The sequence below is a fragment of the Dermochelys coriacea genome, chromosome 4, assembly GCF_009764565.3.
Source record: "Dermochelys coriacea isolate rDerCor1 chromosome 4, rDerCor1.pri.v4, whole genome shotgun sequence".
Classification (NCBI taxonomy): Eukaryota; Metazoa; Chordata; order Testudines; family Dermochelyidae; genus Dermochelys; species Dermochelys coriacea.
This window is the reverse complement of record NC_050071.1, coordinates 72,002,128-72,023,844: the sequence shown is the minus strand read 5'-3', so window position 1 is coordinate 72,023,844 and position 21,717 is coordinate 72,002,128. Positions and strand designations below refer to the sequence as shown.

General features: G+C 40.8%; 2 long non-coding RNA genes across 2 annotated transcripts in view; one reads left to right on the top strand and one right to left on the bottom strand.

Moving 5' to 3' along the window:
- The window catches only part of LOC119855231, a 41,411-nt gene extending 28,358 nt beyond the window's left edge, over positions 1-13,053 (bottom strand). The window contains exon 1 of the long non-coding RNA XR_005292794.2: positions 12,942-13,053. This is a non-coding gene — a long non-coding RNA (uncharacterized LOC119855231). The remainder of the gene's footprint in view (positions 1-12,941) is intronic.
- Positions 13,054-21,523: 8,470 nt separating this feature from the next.
- LOC119854905 overlaps positions 21,524-21,717 on the top strand; it is a 46,607-nt gene continuing 46,413 nt past the window's right edge. Inside the window, exon 1 of the long non-coding RNA XR_005292678.2 lies at positions 21,524-21,654. This is a non-coding gene — a long non-coding RNA (uncharacterized LOC119854905). The remainder of the gene's footprint in view (positions 21,655-21,717) is intronic.

Here is a 21,717-nt window from a genome sequence, read left to right as displayed (position 1 = left end):
AGGTATTGTAGACCAGCTGTTCATCTGAAGGGAAGAAAAAGTTGATTTTTCCTTAATAAAACTTCAGGGTGCAATTTGCAAAAGCTCCCAGTACTGGCCTAACTGCATCTCTTACTGAAGTCAACAGTTAAACTCTAACTGACATCAGCATAAGCAGACCTGAGCGTTTTTTAAAAACTGCCTTCAAGTAGTGCCTTTATGAGATCTGTGCCATTGAAATATTTGTAAGGCTTATATTAACCAAAGAGGAAGCACATCATTTTTTTTTTAAAACAGGCCTGCATGACACAAAATAGCTATGAGCAAATTTTGCAAAATAATTTGTAAATTACCTTATTAGGCAGTGTCACTCTGTCTGTTGTGGCACATGACCATGAGTGCCTACCTCAGACAAGACTCTAAAGCAGGGCTGACACCACCAACTGGCAGTGTATTCTATAATTAGGTTTCACCAGTAATAAATGTGAACTCCTGAATCACTATAACAGTCTTACCATGGAGTGACAGAAAGTCCCCTTAGACTCTCCAGTGTATCACATGGACAAACTGGACTTAGTGATAAATGGTCGCTTATACCAAAAATCATACCACATTCAGATTGTTTCCAGACCCAAGGAACCAGTTACTTACCCCAGATCAATTGATACCATAGATCTTAAACCAGAAGCAATGACTATAGCCAACCCTATAATAAACTATCTAAAGGCTTATTGACTTGGGAAAAGAAACGAGAGTTATTTACAGGTTTAAAGAAAAGGAGTACCGGTGGCACCTTAGAGACTAACAAATTTATTAGAGCATAAGCTTTCGTGAGCTACAGCTCACTTCATCGGATGCTGTAGCTCACGAAAGCTTATGCTCTAATAAATTTGTTAGTCTCTAAGGTGCCACCGGTACTCCTTTTCTTTTTGCGAATACAGACTAACACGGCTGCTACTCTGAAACCTGTGATTACAGGTTTAAGCAAGCAAACATACACACGTCTAAATCCTAAGAGTGATTGAGTTGTAGTGATCAGTCAATTCAAAGTGTTTTCAGAGCAGACCCTTGAGGCAGTCCCTTGGAACCTCTGGCTTTAGCCTAGGCAGAGTTCCAACAACGAAGAGATGGAAGATTTTCCTGTGACTTTGTTTTATTTCCTTCATTCAGCTTTCAGGTCCATAGGACTAGCTTCCTTGCATGTAGCACTTCTAAGGTGCAATAGGGCAATTCAACAATCCTTTGTATTGCAAAGTTTCATCTCAGCCCATCTAATTTTGATAGTTCTTCTGGATGAGCGGGGAGGGAGGAAGGGGGGATTCCCATGCCTAGGTTCACAAGTTATAAGCCAAACGTACATATTTTCTTTTAGCACGGAATATAGATATTACAAGTGAGATTAATGCAAGTAACCACTTACAAGCATTTCATAGAGTATAAACACTAAATACGTTCTTATATGCCTAATACCTATTTTGAGCAAAACTAACATACAGGTGAACTGTTCTGGTCTCCAACTATGAGTTTGTTAGTTCTTAGCTAATGCCTGCATTCTTGGCAAGAGCTGGCACCTGCTTTGCCAGCATCACAGGCTGATTCTCCAAATGGAAGGGAGTGGTACATTCTCTAGATAAGGCCTTCCATTGTCTGCATGTGAAGTAGAAGCATACATCAGTGTAGCTAGCTTTCTGAACATTTATCTTTACTTGATATTTGCGCTGTTGCTTATGGGCCTGATTCTTCCAAGCTGACCTCTCTTCATGAGTCGTGCTCTTGAAGCTGGGGCTCCTTGATTATGGATATACCCATAAATAACTAACTACATAACAAATCAAAATGTGAAAATCCTGTTTTAAATTCCCAGTTGCATTGTAGTACATACTAATTGAATTACAGTAAATAGGCTGAGACGCTATTCCCAATATCCATACCTTTAAACATAATTGCCTTGCCCTTTCCACTGAATTTATAAAGTTTGGGGTATAACTTTGATGAAAAGCAAGTAAGCAGATCTGGTTGAAACAGGCAAAATGTACAAGAATTTTGTGATATGTTAATTCCTGGGCAACAGAATGTGTTGTAGATATTCAAAACTTTGACAAACAATAGTCTGATTCTAAAGTTAAGCATTCTAGGGGGTTTTATTTCGTTTCTTCACTGAGCATTTGACAGCACTTTGTGTACAATCAGATTCACTCCCTGTCTCAGCTTTTGTTTACCATGGAGCTCTCCTGTGCATGCTATCCCCAAGGTCCTGCAAGAGAGCTGATGCTGTTTCCATGGAGGCTTCCTTTCCCTAAGACCCCTGTAGAGAGCTAGGGAGAAACAGAAGCTGGAGGACAGACAGTAATACCCTTTTTCTTCATTCTTCAGATGCATGCCTAGGCTAGGAAATAAGAAAGGAATGCTTCACTCCATAACATTCCTCTGCAGGACTCAGAAAGGAGTTTAGAAGATAGACCTAACCCTAATGCTGCTATTGAAGAGACAGTGTTCCCGGGGGGAAGTGGCAGAACCAAACATATAAGGTGGTGCTGCTCTTGAGCTTCCCCATTCTCCCTCATTGATAACGATGCAAAACAAACAGCTAAAGATACAAAAACTAACAGTAAGAATTTTGTTAAGGACATTAGACGCAGGAAGCCTGCCAAACAGGCAGTAGAGCCACTAGATGACCAAAGTGTTAAAGAAGCGCTCAAGGAAAATAAGGCCATCGAAGAGAAGCTAAGTGAATTCTTTGAATCAGTCTTCTCTGCAGATGATGTGAAGGACATACCCACATCAGAGCTATCTTTCCGGGGTGGCAAAACTGAACTACTGTCCCACGCCAATAGATCCTAGAAGAGGATCTAGAGCAAATGGATAAATTAAACAGTAATATGTTACCCAGACTAGATGGTTTCACACAAGAGTTCTGAAGGAATACAAATATGAAAATGAAGAACTGTAGTATGTAACCTACTGCTGAAACAAACCTCTCTGCCAGATGACTGGATGTAACGCCGATTTTTAAGAGTGTTCTACAGGTGATCCTGGCAATTAGAGGCCAGTAAGCCTAACTTCAGTACTGGGAAAATTGGTAGAAACTATAGTAAAAAACAGAAATATCAGATACATAGATGAACACAATTTGCTGGGGAAGAATCAGCACAGATTTTATAAAGAGAAGTCATCCCTCACCAAGCATATGGATCAGTAACTGCTTAAAACTAAGGGTAGGAATAAATGGTCGGTTTTCACAATGGAGAGAGGTAAACAACAAAGTCCCCCAAGGATAATACTGGGACCTGTGCTGTACCATATATTCATAAATTATCTGGGAAAGGGAGTGAAAAATGAAGTTTCAAAGTTTGCAGATGATACAAAATTGTTCAAGATAGTAAAGTCCAAAAACTGACTGAAGAGTTACAAAGGAATCTCACAAAACTGGGTGACTGGGTAACAAAATGACAGATGAAATTCAACATTGATAAGTGCAAAGTAAAATGCATTAGAAAAAATAATCCCAACTACACATATGTGCTTTAAATTAGCTGTTACTACTCAAAAAAAAGATCTTGGAGTCCCCATGGATAGTTCTCTGAAAACTTCAGCTCAACGTACAGTAGTGGTCAAAAAGGCTAACTGAATGTTAGGAACTATCAGGAAAGAGAGATAGAAAATAAGACAGAAAAGATCCTAATGCCACTATATAAATCCATGGTCAACCCAAACCTTGAATACTGAGTCCAGATCTGGTCACCTCATTTTAAAAAGGATATGGTGGAATGAGAAAAGGTTCAGAAACGTGCAGCAAAGTTGACCAAGGGCATAGAACAGCTTCCATATGATGAGAACCTAAAAGATTAGGGCTGTTCATCTTAGAAAGGAGATGACTAATGGGAGATATGGTAGAGGTCTATATGAGAGATATGGTAGAGGACTGGTGTGGAGAAAGTGAATAGGTAAATGTTATTTACCCCTTCACATAACAAGAACTAAGGGGTCACCCAATGACATTAATAGGCAAATTAATATTAATATTAATAGGTTTAATACAAAACAAGAGGAAATACTTTTTCACATAATGCATAATTAACCTGTGGAACTCTTTGCCATGAGTTGTTGTGAAGGCCAAAAGTACAATGGGGTTGAAAAAAGAACTGATAAGTTCATGAAGGATAGGTCATCAATGGCTATTAGCCAGAATGGTCAGGGATGCAATTCCATGCACAGGATGACTATAAATCGCTGACTATCAGAACCCAAAAAGAAAAGTGGCACCTTAGAGACTAACAAATTTATTAGAGCATAAGCTTTTGTGAGCTACAGCTCACTTCAGAACCCAGGAGGGGAAGACCAGGGATGGGTCACTCGAACTACCGAATTCTGTATACTCCCCTTGAAGCTCTGGTACTGGCCACTATCAGAGACAGGATACTAGGCTAAATATACCATTGGTCTGACCAAGTATGTCCTCATACATCAGCAGGGAAGCAGAAAAAACATTTTGAAGTATTTTGAAATAGAATATTTTAAATATTAAACTTTATTTATAGGGTGCTCAATCAGAAAATTTTTCATTCTTTTTTTTTAAGTTAACTTTCAGTCTCAGTTGGGTTTGGAGTGCCAGCAGATAAAAACCCACATTTGATCTGTATAGTGAGAAAAATGCACATGGAAGTCCCAGATTGACTACGAATGTGGAATATGGAAAACCCTAATGCCATTTTTACACTCTCTCTGTAGACAAGAACCATATTTTGTTTTCCTATCACACTAGAGGATATTCTTATATCTCTACCTCCTCTAATGTCTATAATAATCTGCTCTATATTTAAGTCAGCTAAAAATACTGATTCCTCTTTGGTTTCATTTCTTCTGCACTCTTGTCTTTTTCTTCTTCTTCTATCTTCCACCAGATCTCTCCACTTTCTTTAGGCATTTACCTCTTACCTCTTGGATGATGAGCCCTGGGAAGAAATGAGCTTTAATGACTATAGCGAACCTTATGTTCAAAATACTCCAGTCCTAAGTCTGCCTTTCACAAGCTCACAAAGTGAACTGTCTTTCATAAATACAAGGCTTGAGTGCCTGTATGCTGTATTTAACTGTATGGCTCCAGGATTCAGACCAAGCCAGACTGCTATGCTAGAAGCTGACCCATGAATCCACTGGATAATGCAGGAGTCAGTAGATTGTCATTAGACTTTAATCAATCTTTAAAACAAAAAAAATGAAGTTAATTTACCATTTACCAAAACAAAATGTATGACAATAAAATGTAATATCAAATTTAGTACATGCAAACTGAATAAATAGAAAAAATTACTTTTTCTGACCACAGAAAAGGAAAATACTCAAACTCAGTCATCTCATTATAAATTGGACGGTATCTGTTTAAACACTTGCTTATCATTCTAATAGAAATTTAGCCTTTCAAGATTAAGCATGTTTGTCAAATCAACATGCCATTCTGTAACATTTCTCCACCTTGGAAATAGAAGTCTTTAAGCTATTAAGTTTGGTCTGCACAGAACTCTTTCCTAAAAGGACTACAAACACTACAGGCAAAGAAATATTACTAAAAATAATCAACCACAACCTTGTCTATTTCACTCATAATTTAAGAAACTGATAATGACTTTTCTTGTTCTTTTTGTCATTCCAGCCCTTATTTCTTGTAAAGACTTGAGAGAGAGCAGGTCAACATAAAGCTCCCAACACTTACGGTGCAGCTGTACCAATACAACTGTGCCACTGCAGTGCATCTGGTGAAGACAGTGGAGTTTACAAGTTCTATGACAGTCTGAACTGTTGTTCAATGTGTTAACACAATTTGAGGATTAGCTTGCTTGAGAAAGACCTATCACTTCACTGGCAGATCAGCCATATGTCACAGTATAGCACAGAAACTCTCACATTTGGTAGAAAATATTTGTCTTGTGTGATGTTGGAATATGATGCTGTTACTCTGTTGAGTGGTATGTAACCTATTGCTGGCTGAACCTTCTCCATTGCACAGGTTTCTGTCATTCCTTCATCCATGAATGACGTTGTACAGTATTTGGATGAGAGACGCGGGCATGTTTATATCTGTCCAAGATGTAAAATAATAATTGGCAGATACCCAGGAGCAGAAATCCAGCAGAGAATTTGATATAGTCAAATGATTTTTAGTACTGTAGTACTATTTTAGGCTTATGAATCTTTGATTGATATTCCCAGCTATGGAGCCACACAAATCTCTACACATTTAGAAGCACACATGTGCATAAATAAGATAGTATTAATCCATTTGTGTGTCTGAAATACAGCTGAGATTCTTTTCTTTAAGGGAATAATGTGCCCATTTTTTCACTTAGTCATGCCCCTTTTTAAAAAATGTGCATCTTCACATGTGATGTGAATAACCCGTAGCGCTCAGGAATGACCAGAAGGCTGGTGGATCTTAGGGCCCAATTACTACACAGCACTGACACCCCTTTGGGAAGTACGGCACACCATTAATATCCTTAGACTTTAATGGAGAGATACAATGCACCTTCTAGTTGAAGACGTGTTCAATATCTTCTAGAACAGTGGTTTTCAACCTGTGGACCGCAGACCCCTGGAAGTCCTCAGTTTATGTCTACAATTTAAAAAAGAGTCCACACCATCATTTGAAAATTTTTAGGGGTCTGCAAATGAAAAAAGGTTGAAAACTGTTCTAGAATCAGACCCTTGGAATGCATAAATGGAGATATGCCATGTCAAGATGTGTGTCAAGTATTATTTTCTCAGGGATGCATTTAATAGATCTGTTGGCAAAATATAGCTTTCCATGAATATACCAGTAAGACTAAAGCAATGCAAGAGCCTAGACAGCTACTGAGCAAATCTTTAGCTAACTAATACCATGTACGGCAAGCAACAGAGTTAATTCTGCATTGTTTACTCAGGCCATTGATTTCAGTAGGAAATTTTGCCGAAGCAAGGCATACAGGAGCAAGGACAAAAGGTTGATCCTACTAAAAAAGCTTATTAAATGTTGATGTCCTGGTAAAATTAGTTATGAGTTGCTGAAAACAAAGTAAGAAATCTCAAATAAATCAATCCAATTTTTTAAAATTCTGAATATGCACAAAATTAAACCAATCTTAAACCAGACCAGACTGCAGTGCTGACATCCTACTAAATGTTTCCAGGCAACAGCAAGAAAACACTTAAACTAAACAATTACAGAATACTAATAATGAGCAAAGCTGACACCAAACTAAAGTCTGATCCATTATGGGGCTCAGTGCCTTCTGAGAGATGCTGAACATCTTCAACTTTCATTCTCTTCACTGGAAGTAGAAAACAGTCAGCACCTCACAGAATAACACCCAGAGCATCTTATGGAGTGTTGATTTGTGTTGTTTTAACAAAGGATTCTCTTCTAAAGGGATTTTCTAAATTCTTTTAAATGCTTTGGTAGATAATCGATTCCCATTTCAGTCGACCAAGACCACCATCATGGAATCTCCAGAGAGCTCATCTTTGAATTGACTAAAATGTCCATTTTTGGTTGAAATTTATTAATTTTTTTTAAAAAATTGTTGAACATTTTGAAATTTCAAAACAGGAAAAAAACCTGATTTTCACAAAACTTTTTTTTTAAAAAGAAGAAACAAGCTCTACCTAGGGGTGCTTTTCTCACCTGGGTGACAAGTAAAATAGTGTCCCTAAACCTATGCTGCCAGAAGCTGGAACTGGACGACAGGGAATGGAGCATTCAAAATTGCCTTGTTCTGTTCATTCCCTCTGAAGCAGCTGATATTGGCCATTCTCAGATGACAGAATACTGGGCTAGATGAACCAGAGGTCTGACCCAGTATGAGCTAACATGGTATTTTTAAGAATCCAAGTCTGCAAGCTTACTGATAGAAGGGTACTGTGATGGGGGCAGCATGTCACATCCCCACTTCTTCCATGACCACAGACAACTCAGAGACCATTTCTTGCTTGTAAACGCCACCCTGACTTATTTACAGTTCCTCCACCAACATATATCAGTGTCTCCACACCTTTACACTGTATCTCAACTTTCTAACCCCTTCTTCAAAAAAAAAAGGGGGGGGGAGATAAATTGTGTCTACTCAGAGGCCTCCCTTTGTCACACTCTCTAGCCAGTCCCCCTTCCTGTGCCCTTTTATACAGCTTCCCTGTTAATGAGCTAATTTGACTCATTGACTCACTAGCCCCAAGCTGGCCTGGTAATCAGGTACCACAGGTCCAATGAGGCCTTCTCTGGGAAACCTAATTAGTACTAAAAATGAACAGAGTTATGGCTCAAGTGCTACTGCTCAGCACTCTGTTACAGGTGCCTGATGTATATATTTTGATATGTTATTTGGTTGGGAGTCAAAGCAGTCCAGAGAATTTAGGTGCATGTAATTCTTTACAGGGTAGCGTATTTTGTACCAGGCCTCTAATAATCTTAATTCTCTGATGGCAAGGGATCATTGTATAAATAGCCTGTCCCACATTTTGAATTCACATGCCACAGTTTTTGGAAGACAGTGAAGGCAGAAGTTGTTATATTTTTTAAAACTAAATGTAAGCAGGGGAATAGTCCTGCTATTGTGGGGAACCTTCCTGGCTTCTGCACTACCCCAGTGAAGTGGGCTAGTGAAAGGATCTGAGTCCTTGCTCCCACTTCCTTTATCCAGTGGCCTCCCTGCCCTTGAGGACTCCCCTTCCACTCTCCTGTCTGGCAGAGTCCTCATAACCCCAACAAGGCTGGGCCCGGGATTCCTGGGGGGCTCAACCCCCAATTCTGCTGTGGTCACCTAGGACAGGAGCTAGGGCATCCCCACTCCGGGGTACTCTCTCTGCACTGGGCACTTCTCTGACCCACTGACCATTACATACAAGTTAAAGCAAATGCAAGTTATTTAATCAACAATTAATTTTAAAAAGAATAAAGGAAAAATGGGAAAGGTTAAAGGAAACATCACCCCGCTCTGTGGCAGGGAACATCACAAACAGTGTCTCTGGAATGTCAGGGCAGTTCACAGTCTGTTCCTTGTAAGTCCCAGGCCTTCTTCTCGGGCCCTGGCTGTGCTGCAGGGATGCTGTGGGTTGGACACTTGCTCTGGTGGTGGCCACACGCTCTCAGGCTCTAAGTGGTAGGACCCTTCTTCCAGGGTCGCCCCCGCCCTGTTGGGGTTATGATCCAAGCCTGGCCTGCAGAGCCTCTTGGCTGAGGCGTCTCCCTGCACTGGGTCCCCCTAGCTGCTCACCGCACCCAGCTCCGGACTGCTCCAGCCCCAGCTCCACCACTCTGTCTCTGCACTGCTGCTGCTGCTCTGCCTCCAGCTCCCTGGGCTGCTTCTTTGGCCCCTCTGGCTCTGGTTGCTGCAGCTCTGCTCCCAGGACAGGTCTGCTCTGCAGGCTGCTTCTGTGACTCTGCTCCCAGCACTGACCTGCTTCCTGGGCTGCTTTTCTGGCCCCTCTGGCTCTGGTTGCTGCAGCTCTGCTCCCAGGGCAAGTCTTCTCTCTGGGCCGTGCCTCTGGCTTTGGGGCTGCAGCTCTGCTCCCAGGACAGGGTCTGCTCTCTCTGGGCTGCTTTTCTGGTCCCTCTGGATCTGGCCCAGCTCTGCTTCCCAGCTCAGCTTGGGCCCCTGCTTTCTCCTTAGCTCTGCCCGACTCTGTCTGACCCAGGCAAATCCAGCTCACTCAGGACGGGACTCCCTGGCCTCCTGACTCCCTGATTAGCCTGCCCGCCCTGTCATTCAGGCTGACCTGGAGCATTGGCCTCTCCCCATTGTTCCTGGGGGCTGTCAGTCTCAGGGTCCTGATTTCCCATAGACCCTTCTCCTTTTAGTACTGGGAGTTAGCCAACCAAAACAGTCCCACTGACTGTTAGTAAGGGGGCAACAGTCCCCTTACATAAAGAATGGAGAAAGGTAATGGGGGAACAAAGAAACAGAGGAAATAAGAACAATGGTAAACACTGGGAAGGCATATGCAGTATAGCAAAATGGCACTACTCACACATTTAAACTTAAATGCTGAGTTTAACTGCTTTGTTATCAGGGCCTATCCATCCAGCCTGATCTCTCTCAACTGGAAAGTAAATGTAAGAAAAGGGAAAAAAGACAAAACTTTTTCTCAGAGTTCTTTGGGGGCAGGGGATTTTTCAGGCCCCCAGTATCACAAAGTTATTAGCACTAGAGTTGGTAAGGAACCCAGAGCATTCAGGCTGGAAGAGACACTGTTCAAGTAGGCTTTAGGTAATATTTCCATGTCATGTGTTGTAAGTTAGAGTTTTTGCCCACCTTGCATTGCTTATGGTTAGTACTAACAATGTAAGGATTAAAAGTTGTTTATTTGGTGATTTGAACCTTATTTTCTGTCTTCTGCTAATAACCTTTCCTTTTACTTTAAAAAAATGGAATTGGATGTGATGACTAAAGCTAGGTTAGCTTCTTTTTGGCCACTGCTGAGATAGAAAAATAAACTAAACTCTGATCTCAGAGGAAATGAGTCCTAACTCTGGAGTGAAGTAATATTGTGAATGCTTGGGTCAGGAGGAAGTGGGACAGGGATCCCCTCCCAAAATGGTGCTGCTAGGAAGCTGGCTGGTCACTTTGTACACAGGGACTATCAAAAGACATCAAGACCACAAGGCCTGGTTACAGATATCCAAACAACCTGACTACCCAGCAGTAGAAAGCTGAAGCTTATTGGCTGTGATGGTGTCTCTGACTTATGATAATATGCAGGAAGTAGAACACAGCAAAGTTCATCCACAGGATGGGAGACCCTGCTACCTTGTTTAGTTTGTTCTATTGTCAGGATGCCAGTTGGTAGACTGAACACTGCATTTATTTATTTTTAATGTTCTCTCATATAACAACCAGGGGCCAGAAAGAGGAAGAAAATCTCTTTTGATCCATTTCAAGTAGAAAATCCATAGCTTTTTTTATGTATGAATTTTCCTCTTTCAAACACATAGAAGCAGAAATGGCATATATCAGTCACTGCTACATGAGAGTTATCTAAGGATATGATGAAATAGAAAGACTATTGGATTAATATGTTTTAAAAGAGATCAATACCAACTAGTTTAATAAATGTGACACTGTCTAATATACCAGGGTGCTTCTTTAAATGAGTGTAAATAAAACCTCACAAGAAGCATTAGAGAATGCAGTGCTTTGAACTGCAGAACCTACATTCCTATTCTAACTACACATCCATAATTGTAAGTCATTCATGATAAAAATCAATGATCTTAGTTTTCTGATAACAGTTCCTGGGAACAGTGAACAAAAGCTATCTCCTCTCAAGAGAGTATTTAGATTTTTAAGCTCCCTCGCTTTGCTTGTTTATTACATACAGTACCATTCATTTGAAGAGCAACCACAGTGCCAAGATCCAGCTTGGCATTTGTGGAGCATTTTCCTTTCAGTCTCTTGAGAATATGTACTTTACTGTCTCATGACTCTCGGAATGCTCAACAATCCAATGCAGCAGTGATGATCCAGGCTGAAGTGAGCAAAGATGTTGTTGGCATCTGTCTCTGTTGCTATGGCTGCAGTATTCCAGTGAAGCAATAATACTTTTTCAAAGAAACGAAATAAAAAAAATCTTGTTTTCTTTTCCTCCATTTGAACAGAAAATACTTAATATTGTAGCTAGAATGAATCATACATCTTATTTATTTAATAGCTTACAGGGCATGGTTTTTAAGGTTCCTTCCTACAAAATAATTTCTTCTTTTTGGACTCAGAAAAAAGAAAAACCCACCCAAGCAAAAAAGAAGTTTGTCCCAATCCTGAAATGAGAACCACCTGGGTAGAGGAAGACCCCTGTGCCCATAAGGAGCTCATTGACTTCCTGCATTTACCCAATTCTCAATGCAAGATCAAGGCTGAGGACCTTAAGTAATTTAGAGGAGTTGCTGTACACAGAGAAGATGAACGGCCGGTGCTTTGTTTAATATTCACTATGTGTATAGAAGTTCTGCTAGACTATTCTGGTCACATGCATGGCTAAGGTCCTGACAATATATCAGAAACCACTATAATGATATATGATCTATCTGTAATGAAACAGAGATACAACTATTCGAAACCCAAGCTGATAAAAACTTTATAATTTACCCCATCTTGTGTTTCTCCTTCTCTGTTCTATCATTTCAATTATAAATATATGAAAGGTTCAAAACATTTCAAAGGTGATCATATGTATTTTTGTACCCTTTTCTTCATAGACTCAGTCTCTACAGTCAGAAAGGATCAGCTAGTCTGACTTCCCGTACAACACAGGGGATGGAATTTCAGTATGTGTATGTGAGCATCCATATGCATATAGGAGCAGGTCCAAACCATAGTGGATTGGAAATTTTATTTACTTATATCACTAACTCAGAATTAATTGTCACTGCACATCAGTCTACGATTCTTGTGTGGCTCTGAAGCTAAAAGTAAATCACCAAATCTAGAAAAATACTTTACTATGTATTACATTGTACAGCAAACTTTTAATCCTGCACATTTTTCTTCTGTGATAGTCTTTCATGAAACTGGCATTAAGTAAGGTTATTCTGCACCCCCAAAAATAACTATTTGCAATTTACTACAGTAGGGTACATCAATATCAAGATAACAGGTATCTTCCACAAAGTGGATATATTTGTCATTCAAACAAAGCTATTTAGCGGATTAATGGCACTTATCAACAATGCTAATTGACAGGGATCAAAACAATTTACACCATTCTCTGGAGACAAGCTTTACTGTAATGGAGAAAACATTGGATTTTCAAAGGTGTTAGTTTTTTTGCAAACAGCAAATAAGAGACAAGTACATATTTTCTTTTTAATTGCTGCGTGGAGACAATGTTATGATCAACTTTGAGAGTTTTGTTCTCTTAGCCCTTCACTCCCCAAAGTTCACAAATTAAAAAACCAACCAAATAACATTTAAAATAAAATATAGTTTTATACTAACCCAGTGTGTCAAAGCCCAGTGGCCCTGGTCACAAAATTCACTGTGCAAAGGCCCAACCTCAGGATCTCTTTGTTCTGCAGCATACCATTATGCTCTAGCATGTGGACCCACTACAGGAAGTGAGAACCAGAACACATGCCATACTGATTAAATAATACAAACCCTTTAGCAATCAGAGATGAAAGCTGAACATACCTTTACTGGTCACAGTATGGTCATCAGGCCCCTGCAGCGTTTATATTCTACATTCAGCACCATGGTATTTAGGAATACTGGCCCTTATTCTCAGCTATGGCCAAGGAGAACCTACTACAGCTCTGGAGTGCTTATTCAGACATGTCCTTTGCACACTTGTAATTCTGGCCAGCTGCGTGCTGGGCTAGTCCATGGCATAACAGAGCAACTAGACCCTGCTTTAATTCACTCCTGCTGCTCCCTGCGAACAAAATAGAAGCTGGGGAGCACTAGGTCATAAAAAAGCCCTAGCCACACTTCCTACATTGGCAGCAGAGAGATAGTGTTGGATGGCTGCCAGTGTGGCTCTCCTGCACTGAAGAATCCCTGTATGCTGAGGAGATCCTTCTGTGACTGGATATGGCATTTTTAGGGCCTTTTGTGTGGTGCTGCCAACATAGAATCTGGATAGCATATTGCAACTTAGTGCAGCACTTATATAATGTTTCTGCACGTATTTCAGTTTTGCAAGGGACAAGGTCCATGAGTTGTAGGTTACACTTTTATTAATAATATGGGTTATTAACATCAGCTAAGTAAGGCCTACTGACAAGTTACACCAGCTGATATCAGAATCCCGATCTCTACTATGGTAGACCCAAGGCTCATCCATTTAGCCACACTGTCTCTCAAAAAGAACCTCCCAAATCTGTGTAATTGGTTATGCTGTCTGTAAAACAGGTCAAGTCCTGTTGTATATCCTCTATTGTATATGCTCTATTGGAAGTCCACACAAAATAATAGCCTACTCCTGCTGCCAGATATTGTAATTAATCCGTTAGCTCATGTAGCAAAGATCTGCTGGTGTGCTTTAACACGGTGCTGTATGAAACATTATTACATTAAAACACACTAGAGAACTGTTAGTGTGCACCCGCAGGGTCTACATGGACCGATTAATGTGCACACATTACCGTGCTTTAGAAATCACACCCTGTACAGCACATTACCCCAACCCCTAAGTTTCTGCCTCTGAGCATGTGACTCACTCTAGGTATCCGGGTGTCTTTATCCACAGTGGAGCAGTTACTGAGGCAAAGCAAAAGAGCAGGAATGACTCTGTAGCCTCGTGGCTAGGGCACTCACATGGGAGACCCAGGTACAGTCCCCTGGCTCCAATCGCAAGTTTAAGCAATTCCCTGCATAGCATGCTGGCTTTTGTGGATTGCATTCTAAGGTGCCTTTTTCTACGTTCACTGTATAGGGAGCCTAGGAACCTAATTCAGTCTTTGTGTATCGCAGTGTTGTTCTGGTGATTTTGTGGATGACTAAAAGTTAGGCACCATGACACTCAGGTTTGGCAACCCCAAAGTCCCTTTGAGGGTTCAGGTCATACTAATTATATAGATTGAATAGATAGATACAATCAAAATAATTTTAGCCTGAAGGACAGTTGCTTCTGTTTTATCTTTTGCTAGTTTTAGGAACTAACTCCATCTAATAACTATTCCTTCCAGGACAGTGTTGGCTCTGCACCATTGTCCCCTCACTTCTGTGACCTTGCAGAAGATCTGTATAAGTGTGTGACCCCCATGCTTATAACTGCAGTGTTTGATGTTTTTATATCCAAATCAAAGGAGAGAAGCAGTGGGGAGGATATATGGATTTTAGTCGGACCCTGTGTGCTTCTGCACACATGCAGACAGCAGGGCAGGGCAGGGCAGCTTAATTGGAAGATCCAAGAGCCATCTGAAGGAGTGCTGTGGTAGTTACTAGAAGACATGATAAGTTGCTGTTTCTGTAGCTGTACAGAAAGTTTCCATTAAGGGCATGCAGTGTTGCAGGTTCCACACATTCAACCCCTAAGAGCTGAGTCAATCAGAACCTAAGACAAAAAGGTTATAAATACAGGGGTTGGAAACAGGCACACAGACTGAAAAATGCAGGACCAAGAGATGCATCTCTTGTGAATGCTGCATCCCAATGCCTGTACCACTTTGGATATAGCTACAGAATCCGTATCTTGCTAGAAACCAAGGAGACAGTCTTCTATTAGTTTAGGCACTGGAATTGTGGCTCAATACAAGAATCTTTGGATTGTTGTTTTGCTGAGGAGATTCTGAAGTGTTTAGAGGGCAACTGAAAAATCTCATGTCAGAGGCATAGTCAATCAGTGGATTTTGAAGAGATCTTCAAGGACCTCAAAATAGAGTTAAGAAAAGCAGCCAGGGTCCCACAATATTTAAAGGCAAGTGTCCTAAGAGGAAGATTCGATGTTAAAAAGGCTATACTAGTAACCCAGAGCAGTGTTGAAGAAGGTGTGTGACCAGGAAGGGGCATGCCATGACAAATACACGTAAATTATGAGGCCACACTATAGAGACTGAGAAATCGTATCTGTGGGAAATTCAGAGGGGATGTGTGTGCGTATTAAAGTATAAAATGCATATATTCTGCTGAAACCTTGCACTGAAATATATGTAATAGCCACAAGTGGGGATGTCTGTAAAAGGAATATCAACAGATTTACTGCCTACTAGTGTTGTTTAAGAAGATATTCCCAATACTGTTTGCAAATGTTTGTGCATTTATTAAAACTTTGTTCACTAGGCAATTATATGATACTCTCTCTTTGAGGCTGACTGGCAGCTGTTAATTAACACCTGCATTCAGAGTTTTCTATACCATAGCTTGAAGGTTTACCTCTGTGCAGAATCATAGAATTGTATGGCTAGAAGGGACTTTGAGAGGTCATCAAGTGCAGCTCTCTGTGCTGAGACAGGACCAAGTAAACCTAGACCATCCCTGACAGGTGTTTGTCCAACCTGTTTTTAAAATCCTCCAGTGACAGTGATTCCACAACCTCCTTTGGAAACCTATTCCATAGCTTAACTAATACTAATACTTTTCTGAAAAGTCCTGAAAAGACAGAACTCTGGCCTGTGCTTCAGCAGAAAGGTAAACTGAGGTGTAGAAAAAAGGGGAGTTTCATAGAGTTATACATATTACCTTCAGCATCCCTCTTGCCAATTACAGGTGCACAGTAGGGATTGGGCTTCATGGGAATTCAGGGCAGATCGGTAGGGGCCTGCTGGTCTCCACAGCATTGTCCCCCTCTGGTCCTGCTGATCTCTCTTTGGGAATTAATGATACTTCAAGCAGCATTAAGTGTTGTAGAGTCCTCTCCACTGCTTCCATTGTTCAGCCATAGGGGAGTCACCCACTAGCCCCGTGGCTCCTGTGGAAGCTATGCTATTAGAAGAAGAAGGCTTTGCAGCAGAAGCACAGAGATGCAGCCACTCTAGGGGGCCACCTTCCTGCTTCTGCACATCAGGGGATTCTGTTAACCATAGATCCAGGATCCACAGCATTTATTGTTCTCCCTGGCTGCTCCTTCTCCCCCCAAACCCTGAAGGGACAACAGCTACGTGACCCTTCTGAAATTCCTTGTTTTCTCTGCCTCCCTTTCTGTGTGTATGTTTTGAGGGAAGGGAAGAAGAGAAAAGGGGTTCAGAGGAGAGATGGTTTAAATCTCTGTGTTCATGTTTAATTGGGTATAGATTGATTTTGTTGGCAACGTGTTAGGCCTGTCAGAATCTGTGGGTGGGAAGACCTTGTTGCAAGAAAGGAAGCACTCAATCTCCTCTAATTATACACTGTTAAACTTTTATGAGAGAAATCACACAAACATGAACATGACTTGCCTTTACTGAGTGTAGTCTCAAAGCAGGGAATTGAGCAGGATTAGCCTAATTGGTTCTGCAAACTAAAGCTTAATCTAAGTCAAAATATTCATACAAGACCAGAATCCTATATTTATCTTGAAGCAAAAAACTAACACTAATTACCAGCTCCCAGAAAAAAATTGTGTTGTCTCATAAAAAAATCTCTCCCAGTTCCAAGAGCAGCTACAGCAAGTGTATCCGATGAAGTGAGCTGTAGCGAATGAAAGCTTATGCTCTAATAAATTTGTTAGTCTCTAAGGTGCCATAAGTACTCCTTTTCTTTTTGCGAATACAGACTAACACAGCTGCTACTTTGAATACAGCAAGTGTGTTAGTCACTGCTGTTCTAAGCCACTAAACAATTTTCAAGTGTGCCTGTATCTCTTTTAGCTTTTGTACTTAATCTTTAGCAATTAGTCAAAAGAATTATTTATATCATATTAGCATGTAGAGAGTCCAACCTAGATCAGGGCCAGCAATGTACAGTACAAACGTCACAAATAATAAGAAGTGGTCCCTGCTCCAAAGAGTTTACAATCTAAATTGTAAATGGATCGGGGAAAGGAAGTATTATTATCCCAATTTTACAGAGGTGATCCTATACTACGTTGTATTGTGCTTAAAATGAAAGGAATTGTCTCCTTACTGCAAATTTTAGGTGCATGCATAGCTCCACTGCAAACAATGGAATTGTGCTATTTGAAGATTCTTCTCTACAAGGACTATCAAGTAGTTTTGGCATGTCTGGGGCTAGAGCTGCTAGCAATGCACCATCTGTGAAAGCAAGCTGTTTACTTGAGTCATATCCTGCAGACAAGGTTTTGCCAGCCTTGCCTGTATGTTCAATGCTCTGAGGCTTTAGTATTTATTTCTACAGAAATGTAGTGTTTTATAAATATCCTCTCTATTAGTTAGCTTACCTGAAATTACAATTTCAGTTTTACATTTGATATATACTAACTTACTCGGGAGGAAGGCTACAGATTTCCATCCACCATGAGATTCCTCAATAAATCTTAATTCCTGACCCAGGGATTTCTAGTGTTTGTTGAACACATGTAAACACTGAAATAAAATCTCATCCTTGTCAGAGAGGAGGTATCACGGCTACAGCACTGGGCTATGACTCAGGAGACCTGGACCCTATTTATGACTCTGCCACTGCCCTGTGGGATGACCTCACCTCTCTGTGACTCACTTTCCTCTATCTGTACAATGGGGATAAATATATTTATCCATCCTTTGTAAAGCCCTTGGTGATGTACTGATGAGAAACACTACATAAGAGCTAGGTATTATTAATATTAGTGCTTTGAAATACTAGTAATAGCTAAAGATAATCCTAAACCACAAAGTTTGGATCCAAATGCTCAGTTTGCAGGTGACATTTTACCAAGTTACCTTTGGGGTGTGAAACTTTGGCTGGAGTTCTGTACATGTAAGTGTGTGTAACTTCACAAACATAATATTCCACATAATGATTTCTTCAGGTTTTGGGTGTGTGTCTCATCAAAGGCATAATAATCCTTTATATTTATTGTGGTAGAGCCCAAAGGTCCCAATGAGGCTCAGGGCCCCATTATCGTAGGCACTTATACAAACACATAGGAAAATGTAATCCCTGCACCAATGACTTTAAAAAGACAAAATAGATGAAGGGTAGTGGGAACAGATACAGCTTTCAGGAAAACTGATGTGGGTGATGGCAAGCACATGACATGCTGGCTCTATTGTTTGGCTTGCTTTGGGGTGACTGATATATCTGTTTTATTCATATTACAGAAAACTTGGTTTTAGAAGGCACTTGGGTGGAACCACCAAGGGATTGCAGGAGTAAGAGAAGGCACTGGGCAAAGAGAAATGGATAGGGGAAGGAGGCAAGCAAAATAATGATAAGGAAGAAAGAAGCTGAGGGTTTGCAATGGTTGAAAAGGGGTGGGGTGAAGGGAGACTAATAACCGATGGCAATACAGAAACTAAAGGTAAGGAGAATCCAGACTAAATCTTAAATTGAGTGGGGGATGATGTCAGCAAACTATGAAAGTCCCTTCCAGCTGTTGCTGCTCCCCATATGGGAGAGGAAGTAATTGAGATTGGTGCCCTAAGCAGGTCCCTCTGGGTCTGATGGGTTGGGCATTAGGGATCAAAGGCTCTAAATTATTGCCTGAACTCTTTGCAGTACAGTACTGATATTATTTCTAAGTTAAATTTCCCCCAATATATCAAAGGCACATGCCTTCCTGTGACACAGAGGGTAATGGCAGTTCACTACTCTGCACCAACAACTCATCAGGACTGACAAACTCACTACACCTAACACATTGCTGTCATAGTATTTATCTGTGAAGATATATCAATGAAAGCGAGTGACAGACTGGTCATTATATCACTATGAAATATAAGTATTAATACTATATGAGGAATTATGTATACCTATTGATATTATGCTTTCAAGTCTATAACAAGGCAGAGTGGACAAACAGGTCTTATGGCAGACAAAATCACCTCTATTCAGTTATCCCTTTCTCTAATGTAAATTAAGTATTGTGAGCCAAATAGAATAGGAGTTACATCTGCAAGTGAAGTAAACAGGAAGAACAAATTAACCAGGGGAGGGGAAAACATGAAGGCAGTATGGGGGGGAAAGGGTCTTATCCAGGAGTACACTTCAAAAGAATAAATTTCAAAGGTTTACTGGCCTATAAGAAGGGGGAAATAAACCCTTTGTTATCCATTTCTGAGAAATCCTCTTGCAGGGTGTAGGGGAATCATGAAAAAATCTGGATCATGGTATGAGTGAAAACCTGCAAGCACCACATAAAAGGTTTTAAATGAGAAACTACTTTAGATACGAGTAACTTGCTAGCGTTAAGACCTAGTTTTGTAGAAACATGTTATCTTTTGCTTCTCATTATCCTTGGTCACTACATCTTTGAATCTCTGTTCTTTATTAATAAATTTACAATTTATTATGAATTTATCTCAGTGCCTTTATATTAAATAAGTGTGCATCCTCAGTTGAATCAAGCAAGTGTGTACACAAGGTCTTTAGAAATAGCTGACTTGATAATCACTGTGAGTGTCCAGTGACAGGAGCTGGACACTACAGGAAGGTGCTTCTGAGGTGCTTGGGAACTGAGGTACACCAAGTGTTACCCACAAAGCAGAGTAAAGGCTAGCAGAGCTTCCGAGGAGATTGTTTGGGTGGCTAATAGACTTGGGTGTCAGCTCCCTGTCTATTACCACCAGAAAGTTCCCCTCCTGCCTCTGCGAAAGAGAAACAAGGTCACTCACAGTCCTGGAAGCCATGAGAAAGTGTCACACCTCCATCATGAAAAGTCTGAAATCTAAAGATTTAGTTGAGCTAGTGTTGTGTTAATGGGCTCTAAGGATTTACTTTTATTCCATGCTCACATAGCCCAAGATGTCAAACAGCAACATGGCCAGCTCCCCAAAAAGTCATCTTTCAGTTCTGAATGAGAAAATTCTGCCCAAAGGGCAAATTTCTGAAATATTGAATACCAAAAAATGAGGGTGTAGAACATCAATAGTGCCTCCTCAACTTTACTACAGTGCTGCTAGTAAAACTTCAGACCAAAATATAATAGCTACATAACTTTATGGCCTGAAGCAATTTTGTATACATTTAGGGCTAGCTTCCTGCTAGATAGTCTTGTTCAACAATGGTGGATAGAATCAGCAAACAGATACGTGTGCCATGCCATTATGTGCAAGACATCCCAGGTGTTAATATACATTATGTTTGGATAATGGAAGTGAATGTTAATCCCACACTTATGCACCATCCTAAATATATATAGTTAGGAAAGGCTTGATTCGGACAAGAATCCAGTCCAACACATACAATATTAATTACAGTCAACAGCATTAAACTAAGCTTCTGTTAGCTACTGCCAGAAAACTTTAATGTTCTATCAGTTTTAGAGTTAGCATTTCAAATCAACAAAAATCCATCCTTAGATATGCAATATAGTTAGAAATATAATCAGTACTATTGAAGGAATGTATGTGGCAATTTCAGCATTTGTTCAATTGTGGATGGTTCTAACCTAACCCTGTGGAGGCTATCATTGCCAGTAAGTAAAAGCAACTAGGCTAGGATGGGTCTGTCACAGGCTACGCTCACTACTAGCAGTGCCTCCTGATGGCTATCCTGGAAATTCGCTCCACCAGGCTTGTGCTCTGCTCCAGGGGTATTTTCCCCCATCCGGTCTCACTCTGCAGCCACGCTCACTCTCAGATCTTAAGTCTTCTCTTCATGACTCAACCCTCTAACCAGGTCACTAAGATCCTCCCCTTTCAGGGGAGCTCAAAATCCTTCTAGAGCTGCTGTCTAGCTGGTATTTCTAACACCCTTGCCATTTCCCAGTAGCTAATAGGGGAACCCAGGCCCATACACCACACTGGGATCCAACCTAGGGACTCTATAACAAGCAGCCAAAGTCTCTACATAGTCCAACTCCTTTACTGCTGTTCCCTGGGCTTCTTCTGTCTCATCTAATTTCCCTCCCTCCCCCATTACCAGCGTCTCTACTCAGAATTATTGAAGCCTGCTTTTCAGTTACTACCGCTCCTGGGCTTTATATTGGTCCCGCCTGTTCCTGCCCAGCTGAACCTACTCCTAATTAGTGGCATGCTCCCTGGCTGCTCCTCTAGGTGCACCCAGTGGAATTAATTGGCCTGCCTGGCTACCTTAACCCCTTTCAATCCTGTGTGGGGCAGATGCTGCATCACAGAGTCAAAACTCACTCTCTATAGATGTCAGTGGGAAAAGCAGGCAACCTTATTCTGAGGTAAGTTTCAACACTGTGTTTGTTAAAAATGACACATCCCACCTCTCAGAACCTCAGGGACTT